This window comes from Neomonachus schauinslandi, chromosome 8, assembly GCF_002201575.2.
Source record: "Neomonachus schauinslandi chromosome 8, ASM220157v2, whole genome shotgun sequence".
Classification (NCBI taxonomy): domain Eukaryota; kingdom Metazoa; phylum Chordata; class Mammalia; order Carnivora; family Phocidae; genus Neomonachus; species Neomonachus schauinslandi.
In genome coordinates, this window is record NC_058410.1 from 139,822,368 (window position 1) to 139,840,943 (window position 18,576).

Consider the following 18,576-nt stretch of genomic DNA (forward strand, 5'->3'; position numbering starts at 1 on the left):
TTAGCACCTCGAGGTCAGTGGGAACTGAGGGACGCTGCTGTCGTGTGCACAGTTGGCATTTTCTGCTGTGCGTAGCATGTGTCAGCCATTTTAAATAAAATCCTTATTTTTTCAGTTTCATAAAATTAATTGTACTTAATGGGGGAGGTTGATGGTGCTGAATTATTTTAAGCCTGGAGGGGGCAAGAGCAGCTGTGTCCTACATCAGACCACTGATCTATCTAATAGGTTCTCTTGCCACCTGATTCAATGGACGAACGTGCGTAGCCAATTATGTGAATCCCTGTATGGAGTGAAAAATGACCTTGAGCCCCAGAGAGCCAGATAGTTGCTTTATGCAGTGTGTTCACTCACTGGAGCTGTTTTGTTGCCTTGGCCGAATAGGAAACCTGGTGTATTTCTAATCTCTAGAATTTTATTTCTTTGAAAAGAAAAAAAAAAGGAGCCACTATGTGAAATAGTTAGTTCTTTCATGACGTGCCACTTTGCTTGTGGAACCAGATGCTTAGAAAATAAGTAGTTTGGGCGGGGGATAGCCTCTAAAAGTTTTAAGGGAGGGAAAAACCTCCAAGCCTCTTCCCCTTGTTGTATCCATACATAACCTGCTCTTATAAACTGTGCTTTTTTTTTTTAAATGAAGAATATTAGAGAAAGGAAAGTATAAATATTTTGAATAAAAAAATTAGAAACATCATAAGCTAATTGTATCAGATATCGGGTAATTATTTCTATAATCAAATAGATTCTTACAAAATAGCAGATTTTTTAGAAAGGTAAGTCTGGGCACAGAAAACAGACTTCACCCTTGATATAACCTTGCACGTCTTTGTAAGTCCCGGAGTCAGAGGTCACCGTGGCTTTGATGTGATTCTACCAGCAACAGGATGGCGCTCAGTAAACCGCCCATGGTGTAGTGGGAAGAACGTCCTTCTGGGGTCAGCCAGCTCCTGGTTTTGATCTATGGCTCTGCGAATGCTGGTTCTATGACCTTGGGCAAGTTACTGTATACTCTTAGCCGGTCTCTCTGTCCAGAGCCTTCTGTTGCTATCGAGACTACCCTTACAAAAATGGTTTTATTTTTTATTCATTTATTTTTAAAGATTTTATTTATTTATTTGACAGAGAGAGACACAGCAAGAGAGGGATCACAAGCAGGGGGAGTGGGAGAGGGAGAAGCAGGCTTCCCGCCGAGCAGGGAGCCCGATGCGGGGCTCGATCCCAGGACCCTGGGATCATGACCTGAGCCGAAGGCAGACGCTTAACGACTGACCCACCCAGGCTCCCACAAAAATGGTTTTAGAGGGTAAATGAAATAAGCAATAGACAATCGGGTCTAGCATATATATGTGTGTTAGCTTTCTTTCTTTGCTTCTGATTACATGCCAGGGCCAGTATTTTTTCACGAGTAGTAATGCACTGTTAGCTTTGGTAGGTACTATGAACATCTAAAACCCTTCATTTTTCAGATAATGAAACCTAGCCCCAGAAAGGGGGAGAGCCGTGTTTGCATTGCCTTACGATAGGAGTAGCAGAGCTGCTGCTAAAACCAGGTTATCGGGTGCTTCCAGCTTTTGCTCCAGGTAGAAGGAGGGCTTAGCTCTCTGGAGTGAGTCCCTGGCATAGAATGGCCCCAGAGCAGGCAAGTCCAAGGCCAATCTTATGTGTTTAATAAACAATCAACTATCCAAATGTTCCTCTAGAAACCTTCAAGGTAGACCAAAATGTGTACTGAAATGTCACTCTGCTTTGTCCTTCTGTTTACTCTTACAACTTTTGACTCAGTTTCCCTTTCTCTCCTAGTACTCTCAGGGGACTACGGAAGCGTTACCACCCTGCATGCTCAGGTAAGAGACTTTTCGGGTGGTGAAGATTTCCAGATAAAGGGTCATACTGATTCGCTTTGTGGCTGTGGCCTGGTTCTTGCTCTTTCTTGGGCTGCCCTAAACATCCTAATGGCCACCATCCCTCTGGTGGTTTTCCTTTTGCTTTTATTTTAGTTTCTTACATATGCTATTACTTTATTATATTTTTGGTTTTATTTTTATCTCCTCATACATGCATGTTGTGAGAGAAAACATGCTTGGGAATGGTAAACCCTACCATGAGGAGAGAGTTTGGGTACAAGGCAGATGGCAACTTAAAACCTTTTTCAATGCATAACTCATAAAAATAAGAACTCTTTGTTTTTTTAAACATAGATACAATACTGTTTTCACACCTAAGACAATAGTTAACAATAATTTTTAAAGAAGATTTTATTTATTTATTTATTTGTGGGGGTGAGGGGCAGACCAAGAGGGAGAAAGAATCTCAAGCACACTGTGTTGAGCATGGAGCCAGACTCTGGGCTCGATGCGGGGTTTGATCTCACAACCCATGAGGATCATGACCTGAGCCGAAATCAAGAGTTAGATGCTTAACTAAGACTGAGCCACCCAGGTGCCCCAACAATAATTCTTTTTTTAAATTTTTTAAATTTTTAAAAAATATTTTATTTATTTATTTGACAGAGAGACACAGCAAGAGAGGGAACCACAAGCAGGGGGAGTGGGAGAGGGAGAAGCAGGCTTCCCGCGGAGCAGGGAGCCCAATGCGGGGCTCGATCCCAGGACACTGGGATCATGACCTGAGCTGAAGGCAGACGCTTAATGGCTGAGCCACCCAGGTGCTCCAACAATAATTCTTTTATATGAAATATCCAGTCTGTTCAATAGACCCACTGTACAGACAGATACTATAACAACAAATCTTAGGGATGTCACATACAACATGATGACCATGGTCAGCACTGCTGTGTAGTGTATTTGAAAGTTGTTGAGAGAGTAGATCCTAAGAGTTCTCATCACAAGGATAAAACCTTTTCCCCCCCCTTTTTCTTTCTTTTGTTTTTTTTTTTTTTGTACCTATCTGAGATGATGGATCTTAACTTATTGTGGCAATCATTTCACAATATGTGGAAGTCAAATCATTATGCTCTACACCTTAAATGTAAACAGTGCTGTATGCTAATTATATCTTCGTAAAACTGCAGAAAAATAATAAAAATATATCTCTGGTATTTCGGATGTTTGGAGGCGCCAATTTAGTCTGGAGCAGTGGTTCTCAAGGTGTGGTCCTGAGGTCAGCAGCATCAGCATCACCTGGAAACTTGTTAGAAATGCAAATAGTTGCATTATTAATCTGCCCCAGACTGAATCAGAGACTCTGTGGGTGGAGTGATTCTCTATAGTCCTCCGCTCTACCAGCTGAGCTATCAAAGGGAGCGTGGAGTGATTCTCTAGGTGATTCTAATGCATGGTAGAATTAAGGGAAATACTGGTCTAAAGAAAACCAGCATGTTTACTCTCTATACACCCTACTTTTATTTGTGTTTAACACAGCAGCATATCCAAGATGCTCAAAATACACAAGATGGTGCACTTATACCTGGGTCACTGTGATATAATAAAAAAGATATATTTTGGTCTTCATCTCTGGCTCCTGGCCAGGGCTCCTGAAACCCCTCTAATTTCCTAAGACTAATAGAAGCATCATTTGTTTTAATATCTGGTTATTGTTCCCAGCTCCTGAAACAGCTCTGGAGTGATATGTTTTGTTATTCAAAGCAAGCCCCTTTCAACCACACCTGAGTTTCTGTTAATAAGGCAACTCTTGGAAAGCCTCTAATTATGGGGGCTGGTTGCCAGGGGAACCACCGTGTGATTAGAGGACTCGTACTTCCAGGCTCCGCCCCCTGACCTCCAGGGAGGCGAGAAGGGGGCTGGAGGTTGAGTTAAACACCAGTAGCCAATCATTTAGTTCATTATGCCTACCCTAGGAGAAGGGGTTTAGAGAGCTTCTGGATTTAAATTATTGGAGGTATTGGGAGCTAAGCCTGGCAGGTGGCCTCCTGTTGGCCCCTCGCCCTTGGCACCTCCTCCGTCTGGCGGTTCCTGAATTGTAGCCTTCGTAATAAACTGGTAATCTGGTAAGTGAACTGTTTTCCTGAGTTCTTCTAGTGGTTCTAGTAAGTTACGGAGCCCAAGAAAAGAGTTGGGGGAACCCCTGATTTAGATAGCTGGTCGGTGCGAGTGACGGGCAGTGACCTGGACTTGCAGTTGGCGTTTTGAGGTGGAGAGCAGTCTCGTGGGCCGGAGCCCCTCCCTTGCGGGGTCTGAGCAACTTTGGACAGTGTCAGAATTGAATTAACTTGCAATTTGCCTACTGCATGTCCATCAAGGTTCGGAGAATTGCTTGGTGTGGGAAAACGCACACCTTTGGTGTCATGAGTGTGGATGTGGGGAGAGGGGACATGGGAGTTTGTGCTTTCTAATTACTAGGTTGGAGTCTAAGCCTTTCATTGCCTTCCAAGGCCTGTACCAAGCCCACTGCTATCTCTAGCCACACAGAGCATCCCGCTTAGCCTGCTCCCATATCGGGAAGCCAGCTCGACAGCAGCAGTCCAACCATGACCAGGACTTTCTGGTCCTCGAGACAGTGACAGGACAGACGGAGACTGAAATTAGAGCTGTAATTTCTTTGTGTTTGGTAGAGCAATCAACTTTTTAAAAAGCGTACTTCTAAAAGCTGGGGTTCTCAACTGCTGGCTACACAGTAGACTCACCCGGGAGGCTTTTAGAAAGACACCAGTCCCCTTGTCCTGACCTCAAGAGACTCCAGTTCCAATGGAATTGGGAGTTGGCAGGGGAGGGGACGGGCTTGGTCCCAGCATCAGCCCGGCCTAGAGGCTCTCCAGGTGAGTGTACTGGCGGCCGTGGTTCAGAACCAGGGATTTATTTGGTTTGGGACTGAGGTAAGAAACAAGATGAAGGGGCGCCTGGGTGGCTCAGCCGGTTAAGCGTCTGCCTTCGGCTCAGGTCATGATCCCAGGGTCCTGGGATCGAGCCCTGGCTCCCTGCTCAGTGCCTGCTTTTTCCTCTGCCTCTGCTCCCTTCCCACCATCTCCTGGCTCATGCTCCGTCTCTCTCTCAAATAAAATCTTAAAAAGGAACAAGATAAAAATACATGGTAAGAGTGTACCCCTGGGGGGGTCTTACTCTTCAAATGAATAGGTGCTTTTCAAACTGTGGTTCTTTAAGCCATCAGTTCTATTTTCAGTGGAGGCTGACCCGTTCCACAATATTCCTGGCCAGTTCTAGGTAAGGAGATTCCACTATGCTTTCTCTATGCACCTGTAGGTGTCTTGGTGGGGGGGAGGGGAGAATGCATGTTTCTGTAGCCTGCTGGTGACCCCAGCCCTCTCTGAACCTCTGCAGGCCCCCTTCATGTAAGTGGAGATTGCTCCAGGAAAGGGACTCAGAGAGACTGATGTTTTGCAGTGTGGGCCGTTTTAATGTTTCTAGGGCTATCAATGAGACCAGAGCCTTCCTTGCAGTCCCGAAGTTATGGAAAGGAAAGATTGAGCTGTATTTGTTGGTGGAGTGTTGAAATATTCCATGGAAAAAGGGAAACAAGTTCCACCACTGATTTTTCTTGGCAGGATTGGTCACCTTTCCCCCCCCAAGTTTCTGGCAAGTGTGATTAGAAATTGACTTGCAGGATTTGCTCCCACTTGCTTCCCAAGACATCTTCTGCTGGCTTGCTGCTGACTAGCAGTAGTTAATTTGCTATCTCTCACACGTGTTATCCAAAAATCACAGAAATCAGAAATAAACAGCATGAACTTGGTCGGTCACATTTGGAGGATTAGCCAGATGTAAATCTGAGTTGCACTTGGGAGGTTTCATGTGCCTCATTTAAAAATAAATAGAACTCTAGCTTTGAGTAGAAACAGATTTTTTAAAAAATGAAATATCTTACTGGAAAACATTTTATTTTTCCAATAAAAAATATGGGGAGGAGGTAAGCTTTTTCTTGACGCCAGTGCTTATTTTATTTCATCCCCTTTCTCCTTGCTGATGGTAGATGTGGCAGAAATAAGACCCAATTTCATTTTCCAAAATGGGGAAAAAATTATTCAGGAATTTATTTATTTTTAAAGATTTTATTTATTCATTTGAGACAGAGATACGGAGAGAGCGAGAGCATGAGCAGGGGGGAGACAGAGGGAGAGGGAGAAGAAGGCTCCCTGCTGAGCAGAAAGCCCGATGCGGGGCTCGATCCCAGGACCCTGGAATCATGACCTGAGCCGAAGGCAGACGCCTAACCATCTGAGCCACCGAGGCACCCCAGGAATTTATTCTTAATTGACATCAGACATTTAAAACCTGATCGGTCACGGTCAACGGTTTAACGTGCCTTTTAGGAAAATACACATGTATAGCTCAGACTGTTCTGTGGACTCATCACTACATAGCAGGTTGAAGTGTTGGCCTTGAGGATATCTGGTTCTTAGACCTTCTAAAAATTTTTTTCTCACCAAGAGAAAAATGAAAGCTATTTTTCATGTGATTACAATGAGTTACGTGATTAAAAAATGTTTACTGTTGACACGCAAATTTGCTGCCAGACATACCAAATATTCATATGCCACCTGTTTTTAATTCTAGCAAAACCTATAATCAGAATGAAATAAACATCTGAAAAATCAGAAAAACAGGGGCACCTGGGTGGCTCAGTTGGTTGAGTGTCTGCCTTTGGCTCAGGTTATGATCCCAGCGTCCTGGGATCGAGTCCTGCTCAGCGGGGGAGTGGGGGTCTGCTTCTCCCTCTCCCTCTGCCCCCCTGCTTGTGCTCTCTTGCTCTCTATCTCAAGTAAATAAAAATAAAATCTTAAAAATCGGAAAAATAATTCAAGTTAATATACCTTTTGTGTTTATCCTTCCAGATGGTACTAAGTCAAATGAATACACCAATGCCTAGAGGTTGACTCTCTCCTAAGTAGAGATAATGTTTCATGCAGACACATGAATTGAGTTACATATCTGCTAGACAGTTCCCATGAGTGGATTTTGATCATTCAGGTTTCTAGCACTCCCTAAATTTAACAAGTGTGGATCATATTACCTTTTGTTTTCTATTTATTACAAAAGTGACTATTTGTAACCTGACAGACTAAAACCTTCTGCTTTGTCAAAACCAGTCCAGATTTCCAACCATCCTGTCCCGTCTTATAGCTCACGAAATCATTTTCTGTTGTTCTTCAATCCTGAGATCAAATTTACAATGTATATTCCTACTCTTTTCTAGGATTAAAGATGGGCTGCCCAGTTAGCTTGTGAGTGGTTTAGAATTAATGGAGAGTCAGATATGCAGCAGAAGGGCTCCTTCCTGAAAGCTTCTGTCCCTGAAGGTGTGGGATGAGGATGTGGTAGTGATGGGGAAAGTGTCTTCTCATCTTCCTACTCTCCCCTTGAAAGCTCTTTGGTAGGTAGGTAGGTATTATCAAATTTCAGTAAGGCTACAGGGAAAGGCAAAGAGGAAGAGAGAAAGTACCAGAAGCAAATAGTCCTATCCATGCTCAGATCCTGTCCATAGGACCTCAGAAACGGATACTGAAATGGCAGAACCAGACTGCCTCTTCGTTCGTTCCAGTGATCTAATTAAATGTTTTCACTTAAAAAGGATAACAATGTTAGATCTTAATGGGATTAACCTAACTGAAGTTTATTAGGCATTGCTTTGACAGTAAAGATTATGGATGGCTCAAGTTCCATTTTGAGATTGTAGCTTTGGGTCCTGTCATTTTTGTTACTGCGGCTCTGCTGAAGAGAGCAAAGTGATCAAATGTGTGTGTGTGTTACATGACTGATACTTGGAATAGGAGTAGAGTTTGAATGCTTTTCCCTTTAATTTTTTTGGGAAGACTGATTTTCATATGAAGGTGAAGTATTTAGCTAAAACAAAGGGGAGTTGTTTTTCTTTTTTTTTTTTTACTAAAGAGAATTAAGGCTATATTGATAGTCCCTGAGGGTCTCTTTTGCTCAGAGTAATCTAGATGAACTGTTTCTTCAGCCCAAGTTCATTGATAACTACCCGCTTTTCTTTCGTATGTGTTGTAGGTACTGAATATTTTTTATCTTGTGGTAAAACCTAAAATTTACCATTCTAGCTGTGTGAAATGTATAGTTGAGTGGTACTGAGTACATGCTTGCACAACCATTCCCACTATCCATCTCTACAATTTTTCTTCCCAAACTGGAATTGTACCCGTTAAACACTAACTTCCCATTCTGCCTTCTCAGGCGCTGGCAGTCAGCATTCTACCTGTTTCTATGAATCTGACCCTTGTAGGTATTTGATTAGTAGAATCAGTATTTTTTTTTTTTTTTTTGGTGACTGGTTTATTTCAATTAGCATAATGTTCTCAAGGTTCATCCATGTTGTAGCGTGTGTCAGTTTTTAAGACCATATTCCATTGTCTGCATAGGCCATTTTGTTCATTTATCAACAGCATGAATGGGTTTCTTCCAACCTTTGGCTGTTATGAATCATGCTAGTAAGAACATGGATGTACAAATATCTGTTTGAGTATCAATATTTTTGAATTGCTTCCCCATGACAAGTGTCTTTTTCCAATTGTGTAAGATACCCAAATGCTGGTTTTGATACTGATTAGGTGACTTTAGTATTGTTTGTAACAAAGCCTGTTATGTAGCCTCATGAGTATTAGTATGTTGGGTATGGGTTATGAAGGTCCCCAAAGGCCTATGGGGACAGATAAACACATGGCACTGAAGATCCTTTTAGAACATACTAGACTCCACTTTCTCTGGTAAAGACCTGTTGGGATAGACTTTTTTTTTTTTTTTAAAACAAAGTCTGACATGTTATAAAGACCTACGTTTTAGAATCCTCATTAAGAAATCTTGTATGACATCTGGAAAAATTAAAGTGACTTCCAAAATTCACCAAAATTCCGGTTAACCAAAATTCTCAAAGCAGAAGATAATCTGGGATTTGGACTGTATGTCTCCCCCTAGAGAGTGAGGTTTATCTCTTGGAAAGTAGCATAACAGCTCCTCCTGCTAGCACATACCACCCAAAGAACTGTGTCCTTGGTCAAGTGAACATCTGTCTCATTTGTGAAATCAAGTTATACTGGTATCAAACACATTGGGATATTGGGAAGTTTAAATAAATCATGACACAAAGAGCTTACAACCCACCATGCTAAGGATTGGATGAACATGCCCATCATGCCCGCCATGCCAAGGATTGGATGAACATTAACTACTAATAATATCCTAACCCTAACATATAATTCATGCTCAATAAATAGTAGCTACAAGGAGCTTCTAGGAGATAGGAATTGTCAGAGTCAAGACTTGAACTCAGGCGTCTGACTTCAGGTTGTGAAACCATGACCACTATGCCATACTTAATTTATAAGCTATGTGGGCAACATTCTTTGGAGGACAGATTCTGAGGAGAGAAAGTCAGTTCTGTGTGCCTGTCTAGAAACTCACGCCATATTAAATGAGCATCAAGTATTTTAAACACTTAGCAACAAAGGACCAAGCTTTCTTCTGAACACTGTGCCTTTTATTTCCCCCTTTTAAAGGTAAACACATTTCCTGGAAAAGGAAATTCAGAAAGGCCATGGTTGGGAATTAAAGAAAAATTAATATATTTTTATGAAAGTGTTACTACTCTGTGAATTTATACTTTGTAAAGAATTTACCAGAAGTATTAGGAATAAATGTCACTCAGAAATTTGGTATTAGAGTTTGTAAGGAAGACCTACTTATGTCCAGTTAAAATTAAGAGCGATCCCTCTTAAGATATTGGGTTCTCAGAAGTACTTGTAGCCACTTTTATTCTAAAATATCCAAGAATCATTATTTATACCTGTTAGCAAGTGAACGTGCCCTCTTAATGAGATCTTATTTTTTTCTGAATGCTCATGGTGAGGATTAAAGAGTCCTTTGTAGCTGAAGGAACATTCTGTGAGCAAAAGTCATAGTTGTCAGGCATTTTGCTAGATGCTGTGGATTTAAAGACTGTTAAGAAATAATGGTTAAGATGGGTTTAACTTAGCATGAGATACAGAGGTAAGACAGGAGAATTATTCTGTTGAGGAAAGTGGTTTGAAGAAAATCTAACTGGGCAGAAGGTTGGATTTTCAGGTTGACCAGGTATCCTCAGAGTAGGTGGTGGTGGTGGTGGGGAGGTGAGTGGTCTCAGGCAGAGGAAAAGCCAGAAACAAGGGTATTGAGGTAAGAAGCAGCAGATTGTGTTCTGCAGATCCCTGAATAAGGAGTTAAAGTGGGAAAAGCATGGGTTTAGGCAAAAGATTTTAAAATCACCTTTGAGTCTTGGCTTATCCTCTGTCAAGATCTATCAATCACTTGCTCTTTGTTTTGAGGATTAAAAAGAATGTATGTAAACTCTTCAGTAAACCTGACAGAGGTTTCTGCATTGATACTATCATTTATTATGTTGCTATCCTTTTCATTTGTCTCTTTTTTGGAATAGTATTACATTTGCATGGTTCAAAACCCCCCAAATATAAAAAATCTTCCCTGTTTGAGCCTCAGCTATCAAGTTCCTCCTTCTCAGCCCCCACAGAAACCACTATTTATAGTTTCTTCTATGACCCTTCCATAGTCCCTTTCTGCTGCTCTACGAGGAAATAGGAGTATCCATTCTATACTTCCTGCTTTTACACAAAAGGTAGCATATTATACACATTGTGTAACACCTTCCTGTTTTATACTTACCCATACAGATTAGACCTCTTTCCATATCTGTTCATAGGGAACTTCCTCATATGCTTTTTTTTTTTAAGTAGTACTTTTTATTTGGATAGTGTGACTCCTAAGAACTTACAGTAACAGTACGGAGTTCTCATGTCCTCTTGACTCCTATTCCCCTAGTTTATAGTATCTTAGTGTGTTGTCAAAACCAGGAAATTGACATTGGTACAACACTATTAACTGAGATACTGCACTCTGCATTTTACCAGGTTTCATATGCATTCTTTTTTGGAGGGAGGTGTGTATTTCTATGAAATGTTATCAGCCTTGTGTATTCGAGCAACCATCACTGCGGTCAAGTTGCAGAACTGTTCCCTTCCTGGGGCACCTGCCTGGCTCAGTTGGTGGAGAATGTGACTCTTCATCTTGAGGTGGTGAGTTCAAGCCCCATGTCAGGTGTGGAGATTACTTAAATAGAAAATCTTTAAAACCATGGGACACCTGTGGCTCAGTCGGTTAAGAGGCTCTTGATTTTGGCTCAGGTCGTGATCTTAGGGTTGTGAGATCAAGCCCTGTGTTGGGCTCAAATAAAATCTTTAAAACCAAACAAAGAACAGCTGTTCCCTTCCCATAAAGCAACTACTCTCTGCTACTTTTTAATAGTGCTACCTTACTCCCAGTCCTAACCACTAGCATCTGCTGGTCAATCCATACATCTTATGTATGCCTACTTTAAGAAAACCCAACCATATATTCTACCTTTCTCAAGGGTAAGAATCGTATTTTCAAATATTTTTATTCCCTTTTGGCCTGAGCACTTAATGGGTACTTAATAATGACTTGTGGAAATGCAGGAGTCAAAAACCGAAACAAAGCCAAGACAAATAGAAGATTCAGAGTTGAAAAACAGATGAGTCAGGATCATTTGCTTTATGAAATAACCAAATTCAGACTTTCTCTTAAATAGGAACTCCTCAATGTGAATTAAGTGACAATTTATCATTTCTTTTAGGACTCCATTATAAGTGCTAATGATCAGAAACAGCTTTTTAAAAGCATCACTTTTCAGAGTGTTTCCATTTTTTAAAATTTTTTAAAGATTTTATTTATTTTTTTGACAGAGACATAGCAAGAGCAGGAACACAAGCAGGGGGAGTGGGAGAGGGAGAAGCAGGCTTCCCACAGAGCAGGGAGCCCGATGTGGGACTCGATCCCAGGACCCTGGGATCATGACCTGAGCTGAAGGCAGACGCTTAACGACTGAGCCACCCAGGTGCCCCAGAGTGTTTCCATTTTTATAATCCCCCCCCCCCCCCCGCCATCCCGGGCTCTCTGTCATAGTGGCATGATAGAGTTTACTATGCCTAGTTGACAGAGTAGGAAACTGGCTCAGAGAGGCAAGAAAGCTAACAGTCACTGAGTCTAATAAGACCTTTGATTTAGGCTGCCCAGCAACCTTGAGGTTGACATTGCCCTTCTCATTTTACAGAAGAGAATGAAAGTGCTCAGAGCTTTAGTAACTTGCCTCTGGTCAGTTGATATCAGACAAGATTCCAAACCTACAACTCTCACCACGACTCCATGATGAATGCTTTGCTTTCCTTGGGTTAAAAGTCAAAGAATTCAGATTCCCTGCCTTTTTCTTTTTCTTTTTTAAATAAATGGTGGTAGGAGTAGTATTCCAGGATATTATTTATGGAAGATTTATACTGTACTAGTTTATAAAAATGGTGAAAGGCTTTGGAGTCAGCCAGACTTCTGTCCAAATCCCAGCTCATCCATCCTCTAGCTTTGCAGATGGTGGACGTGTTGATTTATGTATTGAAGCTTCATGTACTCCTCTATAAAATGGAGACCCTGGTGATTTCTCCATTGTGTTGAAGGAATTAACTGGAATAAAAACATGCAAAGCACACAACGCAGTGACTGGTACATACCAGTCATTTAACAAACAACTATTACACATGGGTCTTTATTTTATGGACTTTCCACTTATAAATACCAAATTATAAGTAAATATTAGGATTGTGCTATGTGCAAAACAACATACTATTGATAACATTCGTGTAGCAATACAGCGATTTAATTTTTTAAATTTAGAATGTCCTTTTACCCATACAGTTTTTTTTTTTATCATTAAAGTTGCCTGTATTGTTGAAAGTAGCCATTTTTTTCCTCAGAGGCGGTTTTTGTTTTTAAATCTGTGAATTAGCAGATTTTCTAGAAATCAGTAATTTGTATTGATAGTATAGGAAGGACTTTTTGTGGTTTAGATCTTCCTATGGTTCTGGTAATCTAATCTATAGATCCATGGGCCTATTCATTACCCAAGAAGTGGTCCAGTAGAAAGGCAAGTAGCTGCCGTGGGTGTGTAGGTGTGGTGGGGGGTGAGGGGGCTCAGGGTAGGCAGCTTTTGCAACAGTAAAAGATAATTGGGTGCAATCACCGGCTTTGCCATTTGCATTCACATTATTGGAATTGTTCGGGGATTGTGCTTAGCTCTGCTTAGCGGGATGTTTGTTTGTTTAGGGTGAGGCCGAGGAGGTATCTGTGAGAAGGGTTTGTGTCACAGTGCCAGACTGTGGAGAGTTCTTTCCTGTGTTACAGATTGCTAGGAAATTGGATAGACCCTCCTGAGAAATTCTATCCTACACCTTCCCTCCGGACAAGTCTGCGGCACCCTTGAGAAAGGCAGTAGGGGGGTGGGGTGGAGAGCCAGAGGCTCTAGGGGTGTGAGCTGCGGAATTTCTTCCCCCCCCCTTAGGGGCACTCTGCACATAGCAACAGAGACTACACTTGGCACACCGTGGAAAATGTACTAATATTCCTTTGAGAGCCTCTTGCACTTCTCAAAAAAAGATAAAGGAGAGCTTGCCTGGCAGTTTTCATTAAGACTCTAAACGATAGAGTTGAATACTGTATTAGTGAGGTTGAAATCAGATGGGGATGGAACAGTGGTTCTCCCCTCTACGTGCGTACTAGCTCACTTTTTTTTTTTTTTAAATCTTCCAAATGATTTTACTGTACAGCTGGGGGTTAAGAGCCTCTGGGATCGAGAGAAGTCACCCTGAACAAAATGACAAAAGGGCAAAGCAGAATCCCACTCTGTTGGGTGGGTGGATCCCCATATTTCCCAGGGAGGCCATTGCTCACTTCACATTCCAGCAGTGGGTCCACGGGGCAGATGTCCTGTTGGCTGCTGTCTCCACCCAACTTGTGTTTCCATGGTGTGTAGGACGCAACTGCTCAGCTTGTCTCCGGCGTGAGGAGTGTGATGTTTTCCTACTTACCCTTGGAATGGTGATTTAAAGTCTCGACCCTCAGGCTTTACACAGAAATGTACGGTACCTTCTAAGGGGTATTGTGTTTAAATCTTAATAATTTATCTCTTTCATATAAGAAATAACTGCAGGGCAGACAGAAACGCTCGGAGAAAACCATGTGTTTCACATTTACTACGAATAAGTCATTCCTTCTCTTGAGCTCTCAAAAGTCGTAATTTGGAAATCATTCTTTTCCTGTGAAAACCGGAAAGCTGTTTTTTTCCTGTCCTTTTGATAGGAGCTGTAATAAAAGTTCCCATAGGCAAAAGCTTTTGATTTGATATGATGTGGTGGCTGTCTCTCTAGGGAAGTCCTGCAAAATGCATTGCTGCATCTTTTTTTTGTTTTTCTTTCCTCTTAATTGATGTGTCTTTTATTCCCTGAGTTTCATGCCCAAGCATGATGTCACTCACATGTCTTTGGTACATCTCAAGTCCTTTTGCAAATGGAAACTATAGAAGAAACGAAAATTGGTTGAGTGCATAAACTGTATTTCAGGAACATCCTAAAGGGTATGTTTCAGAGGCACTGAACTCCGAAGTATTAGCTGACGTTTATCGTCCTGCTTCAAAATTAAGTGTCTTTCTGATCACATGTTTTGCATAGTGTGACATATTTGTCCTCTTTTAAAATGCATAGGAATTGGCAAGAATCTAATTTCACTGGTGGGTTTGCTGGAGCATTATCACGAGACAGCCAGAATGATTGATGAGTGCTTCTCAGGGAGAGAAATGCTGCCACCTTGGTTTGTATTTTGTCTTACCTGGAGTTTAGCTCCTTAATTTTCTATTTCGGTTTAGAATAATCCCTTTTTGTGCTCGTAGCCATTATCACGCTGTAAGAGACTTAAACATTGTCATTTCCCAGCAGCGTTTTTCAGTGTAAGCATTTTTAAGATTGTGCTCATTTTTTCCCATAATTTTATGAGAGGGGCAGACTAATATTGAGATTTCCTTGTGTTAATGGTATGAACACGGGGCACGTTGTGGCCAAGTGGAGAAGCTATGGGGTAACCGAGGGAACCCCAACACTCCATCCGAAATGGCAGCAGGCGGAGGTGTGGTGTACTTCAGCAGTTTTAAGAAAAGTTAACATTAAAATGGTGCCTGAGAGTCTGATGGCTTCAGTTAACATGGAATTGAGGGAGGCAGCATATGATTCTGCTCTTCCCCTATATTGCTTTTATGGTTTTCTGTCCTCAGAAACGTACGCTAGAGGCACTTAGCCATTCTTGAAAGAACCACAGGTCTCTGGACAGGCCCAGAGATGGAGGTGAGCAGGCCCTTCTAGATAACTATTTCCGAGTCTGTTCCTGCAAAGAGGCCGACAGGGTAGAGGACCACTCTATCTGGATGGAGCGAAGAGGTAGCCGTCCTACCTTTACAAACATGAAACTCCATTAGAGCGTAGGAAATTCTTCAGTAACTCTTGAGCGATGGAGCATATACCTTGCGGTTCCTTGAATAATCCTATTTAACTTTGTATGTCTAGAACTTCGGTTTTGTTTCCCCTTTCTCTCCTAAAGTACTTTGCGTGGTCTGATCTTCACAGAACTTTTTTTTCCGGGGTTAGGATATAAATTCTTTCATTAGGACCTTCCCCATTCAATACCAGGTTCTTAAGAAGTTGTCTGCATTCAGGAGAACGTGATACTACTCAATTGATTGCTTGGTTGTTGCAGGTTGGATTTATAGTTGCAGCGGATACTGTAAATGGTTTGTGGTCAGATGGAGTGAATCACAGTCTTAAGTGAGCAAGAATATTGACTCTCATTTTAAGAATATTGACTTTAAATAGAGGTTTCTGATTGGCTGCCTATGGCTCTTACAGCTATGTCAATTTTAGAAAAGATCAAGTATTTTTATTGATGAATCTAATCCAATGGATAAGCAGTGTTTGAACTTCAGATAGTAATCCTGTGGCTCTTGGCACACGAAGGCTACATGACTGCAACTCTATAGCAAGATGTGGAAACACCTGGTCTTCACCTCTTTGGGAATCTTTGTTTTGTGGGGGAGGGGGTCAGGTTCATGTCTCCTGATCTGGGGGCTCACTGAGATCCAAGAATTCTGTATTCTCCTTTTGCAGAAAGGCAGCACACAGAATTCAGATTATGTTCATAAGTATTCTTGTTGGGTTGCAAATAATTCCTCGTAAGTGATGACGGGGTGAGCGAACACTGAGCCACGCCTAGGGCAGGGAGAGGGAGGGCTCTCTGAGCATGTGTGTAGGTACATCTCCCACAACTTGGTTCAGTTCTACCATCAAAACTGAAAAAAAATAAGCTGTTTGATTCCTGGAATGGTCTATTTGACAAGCTCCCAATCAGCTATTAAATCCCACTGCTTGGGGGCGCCTGGGTGGCTCAGTTGGTTAAGCATCTGCCTTCAGCTCAGGTCATGATCCCGGGGTCCTGGGATCCAGACCCGCATTTGACTTCCTGCTCAGCGGGGAGCCTGCTTCTCCCTCTCTCTCTGCCCCCACCCCTGCTTATGCGCCTACGCATGCTGGCGCACGCTCTCTCCCTCTCTCTCAAATAAACCTTAAAAAAAACCCACAACTCATTGCCTTGGCTCTACTTAGGAAATTGCAGTTCGTAAGAGTTAGGCATTCCCAGCTCTTGATTCTCTCCTGTCCCTATCCCCCATTTATGCTTAGATAGTCCTAGAAATGGAGAAGAGTCTGAAGAATCAGATTTGCAAATTACATTTCACTGTGTGGAATTAGGAGTTGGCCTAATTAGATTTTACCTTATTTTCTCTTAATTGGAAGAAAAAACAGGATATGTGTAGGAGTTGTAAATAAATGGTGTGACCTAAATTATAGCAAAGGTACGTAACATCTGTTTGAGACCTAGATATATTTTAGAAATACAGTTTTTGTACCATTTTTTTTTAACTTGGCTAAAAGTGTAAAAAAAAATTATGTTGGTATGTTTTGCCTTTTACAGCAATCCAACTTTAGTTCTGTAGAATTCAGATGGGCCTTCAAGGCAATTAATGTGCTTCCTTTCAGAGATGGGTTAGGACTTGAATTAGTGCCCACAATGTGCAGCTCATCACTATCTGATGGGCAACATGTTAGGACATTGGTCTTAAGCGCATGCTGTCAAAATTTGGAGTTTTCTTCTTAACTAGCTACCTGTGAGCTCCTCACCAATTCACGTTCTTTGGTTACACTTCAGTCCCTTGAGAAGGGTTCAAGAGGCTCCTTAAAAGAGAAGTTCATACCCATGTACCGTCTTCTTTAACACGGAACCATTTCACACCAAGAACATACATTTGGAAACTCAAGAGACCATTCCACAGTAATTATAACCACAGCCTAAAAAGAATCAGTTTACCAAAAAGGACCAAAAGAACCCTCAAGAACTTAAAAAAAAAAAAAAAAAAAAAGACAAAAGGCCAGCTAGGGACTGAGGAGCAATTTGGGGTTATGTTGATCTTCTCGAGCTGGTCAGAGCCTCTGGGCACCAGAGTTCACACAGCTGGATCAAGGTTGTACCCTGTAGTTTCTCTTTCCACTTGGACAGAAACGGAGGTGTTGGGCCTATAATCTGGTCCTTGCCCAAAACCAAGTTAGTGTTATGCAGTGTTTCTGTTTTGAACACATTTGTCCTTATTTTCCCTTTTCTCGGCTTGCCCACTGGAAGGGAAACGAATCAGAGGTACGGCTAGGGTGGAGCCCTCGCTTTGATTGCAATGCCCCAGGGTTTTCTAGGTTCACAAATTAGAGCTTTTCAGCTGGCAGAGGAGGAGGGGTGGGTCCTGCCTTCTTGTGGTTCCCTTCCAACCTTCCCATTCCGGAGGGGAAAGGGGGGCCCCGTTGCTGAGCTCCGCGGGCGTGCAGGTTGGGGCGCACGGGCTTGTTGACATCAGCTGTGCCTTTTCAGTGGGGAAGCCTCCCGGCACATCGGAAGGTGTGGGATGAAAACCGTCTACCTTTTTCATGGGCTCCTTTTCTAACGTGGCCGCGCGTGTGCCTCCGCTTGGACTTGCAGGGCTGTGGGGCGGGGAGGAGGCTGGAGTCTCTCGGGCTCCCTCGGACTGGGAGTCCGCATCCGAGGAAGCACAGCGCAACCCTTTGGCCCGTGTCGCCCCGCTCCCCGGGTGGATTCACCGAGACCTCGGTCAGCTGCGTGGGAGCTTAGAAAGTGAGCGAGCCCGCTCCGGTCGGCCTGCCTTGCCTTGGAGGAACGGCTCTTCCCGAGGCCGCCTTCTGCTTCGCTGCTGGGGGTGTGGAAGAAGTAGGGGGAGGTTTTCTGGAGCTGGAGTTTATTGAAAAAACAGCTGCCCTGCTCCATTTCCCTCCCTGCCTCCTTCCCTCCCTGCCTCCCTCCCTCCCCACTCCGTCCTTCTTTCTGCGGCAGGATGTAACTGTGCTGTAAACTTTGGCAGGGGTGAGGCATGTTGATACTTTTTTGAAACAGGAACTTATTTTTTTGGCGTGGGGCTCTTAGGTTAAAGCTGGGGGGGGGCGGGGAGGAAGGAGAAATACAATTTGATATAGTCATTCTAGAAATGATTTGTGTTCCTCCTCCCCCGCCCCCCCCCAGTGGGAGTGCAGCGGGCTGGAGTCTTAACAGACTGCGAGAAGGAGCCTGTGGTACCTGCTAGCAAGCGCATGCTAGGACTCCAAAGCCCGTTTGCAGCCCTTCCTTTATTGTCCTAACCTCT